The sequence below is a fragment of the Accipiter gentilis genome, chromosome 1, assembly GCF_929443795.1.
Source record: "Accipiter gentilis chromosome 1, bAccGen1.1, whole genome shotgun sequence".
Classification (NCBI taxonomy): Eukaryota; Metazoa; Chordata; class Aves; order Accipitriformes; family Accipitridae; genus Astur; species Astur gentilis.
This window is the reverse complement of record NC_064880.1, coordinates 33,537,395-33,552,738: the sequence shown is the minus strand read 5'-3', so window position 1 is coordinate 33,552,738 and position 15,344 is coordinate 33,537,395. Positions and strand designations below refer to the sequence as shown.

The following is a 15,344-nucleotide window of genomic DNA, read 5'->3' as shown; positions in this document are numbered from 1 at the left end:
TTTTGAAATGAGTAACTTTCACTGACCACCATTGTCTCAGCAGTGAGGTTCTTTCTACACATAAAATAAGCAGCAGAGTGTGAAAGCCAAAGGTTTTCTGCCTTCCCATTTGCAATAAACAGTGCTTTAATCAGTTTGGTGGATGACAGTCATAAGGGACTTAATACCTATGTTAAAGAATTCCTTTACAGTCTTATACTGTGCTCCAAAACTCCATTCCTTGCACGTTTCCAGCTTCAGTTTTAGTTAATAATTTCTACCATCAATAAAACAGCCTCTTTGCAAAATAGACGTCCATCTCATTTTTGGAAATGGCAAGCTGACCGAGCATAGGGATGAACTTAATTGCTGTAGCACACTCTTTTTCCAATGAATAGTTCAATCCACTTGAAAAAGCTAATAGCTAAAAAATGTGTTTTGCAGTCCATTATTCTTCTGCTCAGCAAGGAAACTATGCAAGCTCATATAGGCAGGCATACTCAGCTGTGACTTATAGCTCTTATCACTTGCTAAATACTTACAAAAATATTACAGAATCAAAAAAACAGCAACATGCAGGAATACAAAAACCAAAGTGATTGGCAACACAGACAAAAGCAAGATAGCAAATCCTGAAAAATAAGTATGCCACATGCAGTGCTTAAAATGAAAAGTACTCATTTACTGAATATACTGAATACTTCAAAGCTGAAGGAGTTTCAGGTTCCCAAAATTCTACTCTAAATAAAGAACTATGGGAGTTTAAGATCACCAACACAAAGCTGCAGATAATGCAGCTAGCCAGGTACAGTTACGAGGCTGATTTACTTCTGTTGTAGAAATCTGCTGCCATTATATGGAATATTGCACTGTCAATTTTTATTAAACAGAGAATTGGTATGAATCTCAGTTCTTTCTTTTTCTCCCCCCTCCTAGAAAATCCTAGATGGCTTTCTGTTTTTTTTTAAAAAAAAAAAAAAAAAAAAAAAAAAACAACACATGATCCATATCTGGGCTCCCTTTTGACAATCCACTTCCCTTTGCTGAAATCTATTATATCCAATGAACTTGTTAAAACTGTTGCTTTCCAACAACAGGAACTTGCACAGAAATTTAGCATTCTTCTTAAATAAGATACGTTTTGACTGAATGTGGGATGCAGCTCAGACTTGGATACTCATTTCCTGCACACACTTTTGGAGAAGCAAATGAAGGGAATAAAAACCTTCTCTCACACCTTTGCAGAGGTAAACCAGAAAGTTTTGCTTCTTATTAGCAGCTATAGCGAATTGCTCCAGCCTGCATATCTTTTCCCACATAGAGCCAAACACTAAAACCAGCTGAGAAGTAATTCTGAAGGTTTTGCACTCTTCCAGTTATCTATCTAGAAACTAATACATTAGGCTCTCAGATTATATCTTCCCACAGACCGCCCATAAGTAGAGCATCCACCATATAAAAAGGCACTAAGTAATTAGGAACTCTCATGAAAATTACCAGCTTTCTAACAGACTGATACAGCTATGTGAAAGACCAGCTGCTCCCAATACAATCCCTGCTTTCCTCAAGCAGGATGCAAATGGAGTGTATTCTAGTTTGTCTCCAAATAGCAGAATGTCCCAAATGGAAAGTTAAGGAGTCAAATCTGTTTATTTAAGTGAAGGTGAAAATTCAAGGAAGGGTGATATGTATTCAGTGATCCAACTTTGCTCTCTGGACTTGTTACACTCTGAACTATTTAGAGCTTAGGATGCTGCTGCTTTCTTTTTAATGGTACACTACTATTCAGGAAAGCAAAACAAAGGAAGTTTGGCAAGATTAATTTGCTAGAAGCCTGTAAGTGCTTTTGCTTACGGTTCCATTACCTTCCAGACATTTATTGATTTCCATAAATTATTTATTCCATTATATATTCCACCAAACAGAAGATGCACTCGAGTTCTCCCCTAAAAGCTGCTCATGCTCTTCTCCAGTCTTCAGACACTTCTCTGGTTCTAGTTAGTGTCACTGTTACTGCAAATTAGTTTGATAGTTCCCTTGATACACTTTGGTGACAACTGTTTGGATTTGTTGATTTATTTGTAGGCAGAGTTTCCAAGCAGCGTTTCATTTGTTCCATTGGAGTTCTCTTTTTACTTACATCCATTACACTCTTATCATGCAGCAGCACACACAGACTTTATTTCTGCTAAATAGAAATAGGATTTGAAGAAAGGCACTTAGTATCTTTGTGATTAATAATTTTATCTTCTTCATCATTTCTTAATGGTCCCTAGTTTCTCTAATGCATTTGTGAAAAAGTTATTTCTATTTTAAAATGTAAACACAGACCTTTTTGCCATCTCTTATAATACCCCTTACTTGCTTCTTGCTCTGTGCCATTACAGACTAATATACCTTGATTATCATGGATAAAAACAGCCTATATCTTTTAAAAAGTAGTAAATTTTAAATACTTTTGTGCATTCTAGAACACTGCAGTTTATTAATTTCCTGCAGGTTGCTTTTCATTATGCAGTCACCTCCAGCAGGAGGAATTCCACAGAACTGCTTTGAATAAGGGTGACACCAAAGCACACCATGCTAATGCATTTTGGCAGCCATCTTTCTTGCAAAGTAATTTCAGAATTTTAAACTTTAAACTTCATGAAGGCATATTTTGCAAATCTTCATTATTATTTTGTTTTCATCAGGACCACTTGATGTGTACACTAAGATTGCTAGGTCTGATTTTCTAGGGAATAATGCTTCCTCAAAGAACCAGAAAAAGCACATTGGCCAACTTCATCACTTAGTTCCCCACCTATAAACTTAGACCACCCTGTCATTACAATATGAAACAAAGATGCTCTGTTTAGAAGGAAATGATTTGCAGAACAATGCTGATATGTACAAAAATCAGGATTAGAGAATAAACAAATTATGCAGCTGTTCAGATTGACATGGTTCTACTGAAAAAATCCTAAGACATGAAAGAGATTTCAGGCATTCGCATTTAAAGACACAGCCTTTCCAATAATTACCTAATGATAGCGTAATTCCTGCTAGAGTCAATTAGCTGTGTTCCACACACTTGACAAAAGATGGACATTGTTGAATTAAAATAGGAAATTATGTTTATGTAATGACGCAACTGTAAATTGGAGACATTAAATGTCATTATTTCTTTTGTCCTTAAACACAGAATGTCTATCACGTAAGTGAGACTCAAGAAAATTAGATATCTTAGAATGAAACTTAAAGTCCAAGTCATGCTGGGATAGCTTGATTATGTATCAAAGCAGCAGATTTTAATTCTTTTTTTACTACTACTTCCCCCCCCTCCGCCTCCCCCAGATTTATCCACCACTTCTTATGCAGAGTTATCCAAAACATCAACTTTTATTTCCCACAAGCTTCAGCTCCATATAGCCCTTAGGGAGAGTCTGTATTCCTGTATGAGATGCATCTTACCATAGCTAAGTAACTGTATATACTTCCTTCCCAAAACAATAAAAAAATTCTCAAATAAGGTAAGCCAAAAGAAAGGTGTGTGCACATGTGTAAGAGCACACAGGTTTTGTCTCTGCATCACTTGCTGAATTTTCAGGCTTCAGATAGTCAATCATCACACATGGTTTACAAAGACTGATATACGGAGCTGAATGTCCAAGAACACAGGTGATAACAGAATGGTAATCAACAAAGCTGACTTGTGAAACAGTATGGAGTACATATACATCACATGGAAACTGCCTCATTTATGGCTTTTGATTAGTTACAGCAGAAGCAAGATTCCCTGATTTTTTTCATTCTCTTCTTTCAGATGGATTTAGAAACTATAAATCACAGGCACTTCCCCATCACCACCTGTTCCATCACTACATCACGCAGACAGCGAGCACTGTCTAGACTACACTACAGGCGCTGTAGACATCCATGCTTTCAATCAACGGTCACTTACTTCTGCTAGCATTTCACAAATACATCCCCTTCCATGAAACTTCATTTATTTTCTTAATCAAAGACTACTTTTTAATTCAACTGTTTAATCATCCTTTCCCATCCCTCCAATAGAAAACCAATCCAAAATCTTAGTTCTCATCATCCCCATTCTTGTCCACCTGCATATGTAAAAGTACATTGCTCTACACCAACATTATCCATCTTGGATGCTAACCATCCTTTTCCCGAGTATATAATTTTTTTGTATTATGGCTATCCAGTCTTAACAAGGCACAGAAATTTTCTCTACTATTTCTGTGAACTGATGAGTGGAAGCAGCAAAAGATAGTGCTCTCTTAGAGCAACGAGTATTCACTCTTATTAGCCTATTTCCTCACCTATATTTTATGGTATGGTCAACAAAATACAAGCTCTGCCCAGGCAAGGGTCCTTGGTTTGCCCATGTGGGGATGTAGTTAAGAGGCCAGAGCGCCTGCACCATTTGTTGCCTGTAAAAGGGACACTCCCTGCACTTTCAGGGCCTGACCAGCATTGAGGAGGGCCATGGTCCAATTAGCGAGATCATAATCAAGAAATCATTCTCAGAAGAAAGTCAGAAAAGCACTTATTTCTTCCACCCACTTTTCAGATCATGACTAGTTATAACTCAGCAACAGAACTGAACTACATGTTAAAAAAAAAAAACCCTGCATAAAGTGTGTGCTCCCTAAAATTGAAGTTTGTCCATGTCTAGTTTTGTCAAACTCTAACAAGTCTGGCTAGTGGAAGAGATATTGTCCTCTGGAACCAGAAGTAAATTAGTCTTCAACTACAACTGCAGAAACTTTATTACAAGTGGCACCCTTCACCAACCAGCCTTTCCTCTCCCCATACTCCTAACAAGCGCTATTCCCACCAGAACAGAATTTCCCCCCACCATCAGGGACTAGTGACACTGGCCAAGTCTAAGTCAGTGTGCTTTAACAAAAAACACACACTGAAAATAAACATCACACTTATCCAAAATTTAGGTCTCACAGATGCTCCTCCCCTCCAAAATCTGAACTGCATTGAAACTACCACAGAAGCAAACGAATTTAGAAAACAAGACAGCATAGCTTAAGAAGCAAGGGCAAGCAGTACAGTATTTGCACTGCCTCACTGCAGTTGCTGGTGCAATTAAAAATACAAAAGCATTTAAATGACTTGCTGATTTAGACTGCAGAGAAAGAAGAAGATCACATCAAAATAGAGGGGACTAATCAGAGTGATAGGTACATTGTACATCCTAGAGCTGTACTCATCCAATTTTCATTCTACATTTCTGGGGCAAGATCTTTCTGTGTAGAATGCAAGAAATATAATTGAGGAAAAAACACAGAAGGCAAGGTTTGTAGGTTTATTTAAAGAAATTTTGCTTACATTTTTTTCCTTGCTATTCAAATGTTGGAGAGACAAATGTTATTTGGCCACACCAAATGTTATTGAAATTCAAATGGTCATCTTCTTTCTCACAATAACTTGTCACCCATTTCTCACTTTCACATGCTTAGGGCAAGTTAAACATAGTACCCTTTGTAACCTAGCTTTTATAGCATTAGTTTATTCCACAAGTCTTGTATTTTTCAGTCAGTGCCCTGTATTACACATGGAGAAAACTGGTCACAGTAGCAATGAAAGAGATGGAGACAGCACCACTCCATGAAAATAACTGTGACTTTACTTTCTCAGTGGGCAATAACTTATTAAGAAGAAAGAAAAAAAAAATTCAACAGCAGAATTTACTTTGTGGCAAGCTATAGAGCTTGATTCAAGAAAAATCCTGATTAAGTGATGCAGTATCCCTTTTTAAGTATTCTCTATTAAATACCTGTCCTGAAGATATGTAGTACCTGTTTCTAATCTCAGTTTTGATTAATTACAACTTTGTTTCAACTGTATTTATAGAACACAACTAATATACACAAAACAGTGAAATGCAAACTGGCACTTTACTTTCACCATTGCAAAGAGGATGCGGGAGTAGCATCTTCGAAAGAGAAATGTATCCATTGGTCCCAAATTCAAGGTTTGGCCTGGCATCCAAGTATTCTATCCCTTTTACTTTCCTTGCCTTGCAATTTTCTTACACTTGAGCTGTGGGAATTTATCCATTCAGCTAGGGCAGAGAAAGCAAGAACCCTCTCCTACCCCTAAAAGAATCACAACACCTGCCCTTTTCTTTTTCTTCTGAAGCCATGGTACCCTGCACACAGCAGAACCAAAGCAGTAATAAGAGGAAGTCTGTTTATTAAGGTAATTTTGTGAATCAGAACTTTAAAGCTCCTGTGGGATCACATAAACACAACAGAAGAGAGCATTTACTGTAAAAAAGCATTAGCCTCCTGAAGATTCACCACACATTTATGTAAATCCCTTTTTCTCTAACACTTCCATGCTCACTTGTCATTTACTAATCAATATCCAGGCTCATCCATTACACATTACTGTACTATCAAAAGCAGATCATGTCTGTTCAGCATTGTGGAGAGAAATGGTTCTTCTCAACTTATTTTTAATGACTTCAGGTCAATTCAGGATTAAATGGAAGGCCATTTCTGTTAATTTTTGGTAGGAGCAAAATAGATTTTGAAGTCTGCCCTCCTTCCAGATTGACACCAAGTAGAATGGGAGTAAAATCTCTCTGTATTAGTAAAATGTACTCCTGAAATATACAGTTCAATAAAACTTTACCATTTACTTCAGTGGTTCTGCAAAAACTCCACGGATTTACAACTTATCCCCCTCCATATACATTACTGGAAAAAGGAAATATGTTTAGCATATGATGCTTCAAGATCAAGTCATAAGACTCAAAAATTAAGTATACAAAACAGTGCCACTACCATTTAATCTTCACGTGTTCTTCGGTAAAGAGCAGATCCCTGAAATGATGCAACACGCTTATTAATCACTATACTTAAAGAAGATGCAACAATACTAATGGCAAAATGCAGCCAAACGATGCCTTCACGTCTGAAAACAGCCAATGTCACAATGAAACATTGTCATTTGGCTGTTAAGCTGTTGGAATGAGAAAGCAGTTACCTCTTCAAGATTTACCATCTGTATGCCATCTACCATACAGAAAAGGCAAGTGTATATTACAAAAAGCAGCCACCAAGTGAACTGGTTTGGTCACAATTACATCAGCTAAGAACACTGTCCACAGCTCCAGGGTAGTCGAGAGCTCCTCCAGCAAGAAGGGACTTTACAACAGTTGTATCCACAAACCAGTCTCAAGTTGCTTAAGACTTAAAAGGAATTAGAGTGCTTTCAATCTAAAAAAAATGGATGGGATATGATAGTAAAACTAAGAAAATACACAAGTTGTGCAATAAAAGAAACACAAGAAAACTAGCTGAAACACACAAGTACCACCAGGCAAGTCTGCAAAACTGTGTTTATCATTTTAGAAGTGGCATACAAGCATTAAGTCCTTCCTCTCCTCATTCCTTGACATGGAAGTGTTAGAACTAGAGATATTTTAGATGTATCTATACCTAAACATGCTTTTAAATATGGTCTTCTCTCTTTCTGCAGCTGCTGATGCCAGAAGCTAAATTAAAATAACGTTGTAAGCCCTTCAGGTTTTTTTCCTTTTTATATTCATTCCAGCTAAGTCAAACAGCAAACTCTGGAACAAACAATTTTTTTTTACCTCAATTCTCAGTGGCCCATCTCTCCGCATAGGCAGTGAAAAGCAGTATTCACTGGCATCATCTTTTTTGAGGCTCACACTTCCAACATGCTCTCATATATCAGCACACAGAAACAACTTAGGCAAAGAGCTATCAGTTTTGTTGCTGCAGAGAGGGCAATATTAATCATAAGTTTTTTCTGTAAAATTAGTCCTGAATTAGCACAGAAGTTTTTTAAAATGCAGTGGTAAAGATTTAACTTGTGAAAAGCATCAATATTTTTAACAAGTACTTGAAATACAATAAGGGGCAGCACACAGTTCTACTGAGAATTTATTAATGTGGTAAAATCTCAATGCTTGGTCAAAACCAGAAGTGATCTAAAACCGACTTGTTCCTAGAAAACACTTGAGTTAAGTACAGATTTCATCAATAATGTTAAAAAACAATCACCCTATAGTATTCAAGTAGGAGCATTTCAATAACAGAGAGGACAACTGCCATGCACATACTTTGATCACTTTGTTAAAGATTACAGCATATTGTGGTTATAGCTGCCTTTCTTGGATTTGCCAACAGTTTAACTTACCCCCTCCAAGTATATCTCTGAAAGATCTCTGTATTTCTTGATACCAAACATTGTTGATCAGTGCACAGTTTAAGGAAGTCAAACCTGTATTAGCTGCATGACTGAAGCAATACACCATCTGCCTGACTGATAAGAGATACCAGAGCAACTAACAGATTAAACACACAAAAGCTTACTTTGTATGCTTCTGCATGCCTGGTGCACAAGAAGAGAGATTATAACCTGTTAGTCCAGTGACAAATTCTCCACGTATAGCGTTGTAAAATGGCCACAATGCTTGAAGCAAAATTTCAGTTCGTTAAATCAAGAAAGTGTGAAAGGCAGATCATTGCCAGGAGGCTAGAGGTACTTCAGAATAGAGCTCTAGAAAAATGATTTCATTTATGAAATCAAGACAAAAGACTTGCAGCAAGTTCTACAGGATTATGTATTTTTATATTTTTTTTATGTAATTTGTTTTAAGTCCCCAGTGCACAAAACAGGCTTTGAGGGAAGACTCAGAGAAACCTTCTGCCTTATCCAAACCAAAGAATGTTTTAAGTATATTGAATCAAAAACTCCCTGGATGGGTGCATCCTTTCAATTCCACTGGCTCAGTTTTTCACTCTTGATGATCTATCAGTACATTACCACCACAGTCGAAGGAGACTTGTAGGTAAACCAGAAAGACATCTGAGCCACCATAAAATTATTTCAATCTGCATATCATCCATCTAAAATTTATGGATCCCAACTAGCTTATCAAGAAGAGTGGGAAGCATGGCAAAAAGTCTAAGCTTTGTTTTAAAATATTCAAAGGTTTCATCTAGTTTTCCTGTCATGGACCAAACTTTCTCAAAAGTAGCTTTACAATAAATAGACTTCACCAGCAAAGCCTGCTCAGACGTTAAGTTCTTGTCCCACCTCTGTCCCAATGCACTTCTTGTGGCCATTCACTGGCCCCACTACAGCAGCAATGACAATTGCTTTGCAGAGCAAAATGGGATCAATGAAATGAGTTCAGTTAAAATTTTGCCTTCCCCTCAAAAATATCAGAAGTCACAAACCAGCCAACCAAAATCTGACTGCTTTATAGTGACCCAATAGAGTCCCAGAAACACCCCTACCAGCGCAAAGTGGAAAGACAGAACCACAATACTAAGTGGGAACAAGCAGCCAAAACAGACAAAATTCTTTAGAACTGTTTCAACCCTGCCAAATGTACTACATCACCACATTCACAGGCAGCTCTAGAGCAGATGGATGAATATGAAACAGTGTGGCCTCTCAAGGTAAATGTGATGTCTTTAAAACTATTAGAAAAATATCTAATTAGAATTAAATTTTGAATTATCAAAATGTAAGCAATATTACAGTTGACCATAAACATACATACCATTAATAATACAAATAAAATTACTTTTATCACTGAGGTTAATTCAAGCTTTAAACAATTTCCTTTAACATAAAGGAGGTTGGGGCTGGTGTTCGGGTTTCTTTGTTGGTTTTTGTTCCCTTTCTTCTTTTATTTCTTTTGTAAATAATACAAGAAAAATTCAGAATGGAATAAAAAAGCTCTGACGATTTTAAAATTTCAGTATCAGCAACATCCCCAAATGCAATTGCCTGCATAATTTATACCCACAGCTGTGCAGGTTAAATGCCTAATTCCTTGTCATCTAAATATTTAGACATGCAAATCTTCTTGATAACCTAAATTTAATTAGCAGAAATAATATATTGACTCCTTGGTTCAATAATTATCAATTTTACATACAAAAGTTGTTTTGATAAACAAATATACCAGTTAACTATTAAATAAGTGATGGTATAGCAATTGCACACAGGATTGTTTAGGTCATCATTAAAATACATTTTTACATGTTTAATTTATTTTCAATAAAAATACAGAAAGGCACAAAAACATCCTTAAGTAGTGAATAAGAGATGCATAATTACCATTTTTAAAGAGCAAGCTTTGAAGAAAATAATAGAGGTACAAATGGAAAGCAGGATTAAAATCAATAGTTTAATCAAGGGTTCCTGCTTACTGATTTCAGTCATGATTTAATCATGATTAAACAGGTTATTTAAACGAAGTCTCCATGCTGTGAAAATAAAATTCAGTTCAGTAAGCATGCCCCCATACCTCCCCAATTGCCAGGGCAAAATCTTAGAGGTGATGACAAAATAAAATATAGGACAGTGCTCAGTACTGTAATCACAGGTACATTTACTTCAGGAATTCTACAAATGGTTTAGTTTATGATGTTTGTTACTGGATCAATTCCCAGCCTATTGAAAAGCCTGTTACTTTCCAGTTATAAGTCTACCATACAGCTGGGAGTTTGTGGATTTTGTCATTAAATACACTGGAGAACAGAAGCCATTCTAAAGAGCAAAAATGATGTGAAATAACCGCCCTGAGTGAAGGATACACATCAGCCCCATTTCTTACAAAAGAGACTGGAATGCTACAAATTTTAAGATATTACAAATAACTAGGAAAAAAAAAAAAGAAAGAAAGAGAACTGAGAATTCTGGGTTATGGTACTCAGCCAATTATCAAACTCATTGCACCTCTAGCCAGAACAGATTTGGGGGTTTGCTTGTTTATAGGTTGTTGGGTTTTTTCTCCGAAAATCTAAGCCTCAAACTTAAACATTAACACATAAAAGTAGTTCTACTAGATACCTCCAGCCAAGTATGTTTTTTCTGTAACTTTACATGTAATGAATTTTGTAAGAAAGAGGTCAAAAAACTCAGGCTTACGTGAAAACTGGAAGATTAGCACTTGAGCTTCAGCTCAGACTAGCGAGTGATATCTCATAATGTATGTTCTGATATGCAGAGGAAATCACATTTCACTTAAGTCCTAACAACTCTTCTGCTGTAGTGCAGCATAGGCAGCTGCCTCCTACTAGCTACCACTTGGACCCGACCCGTCATTCTGAATTGTATCTGTCTGTCCAGCTCCCCAGAAGATATATTCCTCAAAAAGGATCAAATGACACACAGTTTCAAAGTGTGATAAACCAGCTATATTAGCTGAAGAAATGTTTTTGTAAGACACGCACAAATGTTTATCTGTAAATAACGCTATCAGAGTGCCATTACATACAATTCTGCCTTAGCATTTTCTCTACACACTATTTTAAATAAGATGCGCAATAATGTAATGGAAGTATACCCTTTGCCAGTGCATCAAGTAAAAATTTTCCGTTTGCCCCTTTTGTTCTTCCACAGGCTTAATTAATCTAGTGTGCAGGAACTGTATTAAATTAGGTCCTGGGACATTCCAAATTACCATCAGTATATTATCTTCCTGTCATAGGAGCTAATTTAACCATCTTCGATTGCTTCAGATAATTTGCAATTCTTAACTATTAACCATTAACAAGTCTCCTAATTTAACTTGAAATGTCTCTGTTATTAATCTAAATAGTCAAACCCTCTGACAGTGACCTTCCTAAATCTGTAACTGTAACAACTTAGTGGTTAGACTGGAAATTTCAAATCACGGGCCATAATTCTCCCCACCCCCTTTCCCCAGTGGTATGAACAGTCCTGTCAGAGGACTAAATCCCAGACAATTGCCTTAAACCTCTCTTTGAAGAGTTCCTGCCAGGGTCTGCTGCCAAGACACACAGTATGCACAGCCTCACTGGAGAAAATCTGTATTACAGATTTCACTCCCCCCCACTCTCAAATTCCTCCTCTTCTGTGAGGCTGAGGATACAGAAGCATCAGCATTTCAACCTAGCGATTGCTTAGTCTGGGTCATAGTTCCACGCCATGGCAACAGATCAAGCAACAACTGAGAACCAGTATTTTCAGTTCCTTGCAAAATTCAAGCACAGTCTCTCAATTAAACTTGAGCTTTAAAATACTAATGTTCTGTATTAAGTATTTAATACTTCAGCCTTTCTTCCAAAAGCTTTGCATGGAATTACTTAAAACACACTGGTTTTAATTTCACTTCTGCAGCAACATACTCCAAGACACAACAGTGCAAAAGCTAGAAAATAAATTGGAAATTGCAGTCTCCAACTGAAGAAGCAACTCTGAGAGTTGACAATATTTTTACAAGTTAGTCCCACTGAGAAAACTACTAAAACAAAAAGGTATTAAATACAAGTTAAGGACGAAAAATCAGATACTCAAGTTGGAAACCATCCAGACTAACAGAGTTAAATACCAGTACTTGTATAAAGAGTGCCATGGGATTCTTTAAAGGTTATTTCAGAAAGTGAATTGTGCTTCTCATCCACAAGGCATTTGCACTAAACAGAGGCTGGTGTTAATTTGGCATTCCCTGTTCAACTACAGAATGAGTCCAACCCTGCTCTGCTTGGGAAAAAATAACAGAACCTGACCATCCAGTAAAAGAATTACTGAAATGTATTGATTCTTCTACCAGAACTCCTCCTTTGGGAAGGTAATTTTTAATTTTTATCAGTACTATTAACCTTTTTTGGAGCATACTACTAGGAAAAAAAACACGCAAAACTATCACCTAAAACTTGTTGGGTTTTGGTGTAGCATAGCCTCATTGTAAAAGAGGAAGGAAAAAAACAGGCCAGAGAAGCACTTACTGGTTTGTTTGGTTTGGTTTTTTTGGGGTGGGGTTTGTGTTTGGTTTTGTGTTTGTTTGGGTTTGGTTTTTTTTTTTTTTTTTGGGGGGGGGGGGGGGGGGTCGTTCTCTCACTCCTGTTGAAGGTTGCCCATCTCCCTGTGCTTTGCCCTGTCCTAACTCTCCAGGCACTACTCTTCAAACCTTTTGGCCCACTGTTGCGGTTTCAGCCCAGCCAGTAACAAAGGACCACGCAGCCGCTCGCTCACTCCCTCTCCCCTCCGGTGGGATAGGGAGGAGACGGAGGATAGAAAAGATAAAAAAAAACCCAGAACTGCTTGGGTTGAGATAAGGGCAGTTTACTGGGACAACAGCAACAAAAAAAGAGAAGTTACAACAATAACAACGGTACTAATAAAAGAGTATACAAAAGGAGTGATGCATAGTGCAACTGCTCACCACCTGGAACACAATGCTCCACCACTTCCCCCACCAAAAGTTGGGAGCGCTCCCCCCAGCCCGCTCCCTATTTATATACTGAGAATGATGGCACATGGTATGGAATACCTCCTTGGCTAGTCCAGGTCAGCTGCCCCGGCTATGCCCCCCCACCTCCCAGGTTCCTGTAAAAATTAACTCTATCCCAGCTGAACCCAGGACACCCACACTCCCAAACTCACATTAAGTTGTTTCAGCCCATCAGGCTTTAAATGTTTGCATCAACTTCCATGACAAACTCTGCAACCAAGGTAATTCCCCAGCCAAAGACTCGGCAGTACTGCAAGTGCCATCAGGGTTTTCTCTCCACCGTCCCTTCTTGCCTGAGGGCCCTGGGGAAATGCCTTCTTCCCTCAGGTCCTAGCTCAGCAGCCTCCATCACACAGGAGGGGCTCCTTTCCATCTGAGATGCTCACCTTTTGCTGTCCCCTTACACCCTGGCCTATCTCTGGGGAAGCAAAAGAAAGCAATGAAGAGATAAGACCTTCCTGAGCCTTGTCTTGACATGTTTACTTCCCTTTCACTCTCATTCTCTCCATCAGTCAAGTCATTCCTCTTGTATTTTGCCGGTATTTACATTTTTACCCGCATCAGTACTGAACTTATTTTTTTAAACAGTAATTGTCAGCATCTAAAACCAGTGTGCTCTGAACTCATCAAGCTACTGCAGTTTATATAATTTGATTGCCTCAAGTGAATTATTTTAAAAGAAAAAGCTTCCAGCATTTTGGATGATATACTGAGCTTTGAGCCTTCAAGTCTGGCATCTAATGTTCACAATGTTTATCTGAGTATCAAGCCGTACTTTAAAAGCTATATAATAGTAGTAGATGAAGCATCACAGAAAATTGTTTCTATACTCATACTGTAGCTAACTTGCTCCATAATAATATGGTTCACAACTTGTGGTTCGTTTTAACAAATCCCATAAAAATCCTCTGATGTGCTCAAGTCTCTATCAGCTATATGACTTAATGATCAATTCACCAAAAGACATCAACAGAATAGTTTAAAATCTGCAGTGGAGGTCGATAAATGCAGAAATCCCTGTGAGGATATTAGCTGTTTACTACCTCACAATCCCAAGGGAATGCTGCGTTACACAAAGCAAGTCATCTACACCACTTTTATTCACTACAAATGCCAAAACTAGTAGTATTTTTACTTTCAGATGCTCAAAAAAATGTTTACTCAGTAAGTTAATTACAACAAAGCAAAGCAGTTAGGTGCCAGAGCATCTTTCTCCACATAAAGCTGCCCTAAATGTAAGCTCATTCATCCTGCAACAATCCCAGCATAAGGACAGCTGCATACCACTGGAATGCAGAGGGTGGCTTCCTCTGTAACTCAGGACTGACTGAGTGACTGAGAGCCTCCAGGTTTACATCCCATGATACAGGAAATTTATTTTTCAGACTTCTATGAAGGAACCCCATACAACTGCCCTTCTGCTAATAAAACAGAAAGAACAGTTGAATTACTGCAAAACCGATTACAGCAATAGTTCAAGCACTAAAACTTTAATATTCTGAACAGTACTGTCTTCCCAAAACAGCATCTCTGTAGCTTGTCACTTACATTATCTGGCATGGTACGAGCTTGTCAATACTTCACTGGAATGCCAGTCTCAAACCTATTCTGGCCTTTGTTTAGCAGAGTGGTGAGGTCCAAGTATTGAGACACTTTGGGGCTAGGGAGGAAGACTCCTAATCCTATGCCCATAAAGCAGCACTATATTGTTACCACAGTCACTATTTCTCCAGAGCTGGCTTTTCTGAATTTGCTCACTGCAACTAGACCTAGACACACAAATGCAGAACCCAGGACTCCTCTACCCTGGGGTGCAACCACTCACTGCCAAGGCCAGGGCCACTATTAATGTGCCTACAGTACAGTAAGGTCAAAGATTAAAAGCTTTTAACAGAATATACTGACAGATACTTGACACTGACAGGTAAATAAGCTGAGATAAGCCCTATAGGTAATCCAATAATGGAAGAAACATAAATATTTTGTTAAAAGTTAACAAATAATCATCAGCTCCTTTCCTCAAATAAGGTTTCTGTTAATTTACTGAAGAACAAGATGTTTGAATATTATTTGTGACAAGTATTCAGCAAAC

At 37.8% G+C, this 15,344-nt stretch overlaps 1 protein-coding gene across 2 annotated transcripts in view; it reads right to left on the bottom strand.

Moving 5' to 3' along the window:
- Positions 1-15,344, bottom strand: part of STK39 (serine/threonine kinase 39) — a 108,014-nt gene that overhangs the window by 22,883 nt on the left and 69,787 nt on the right. The window lies entirely within an intron of this gene.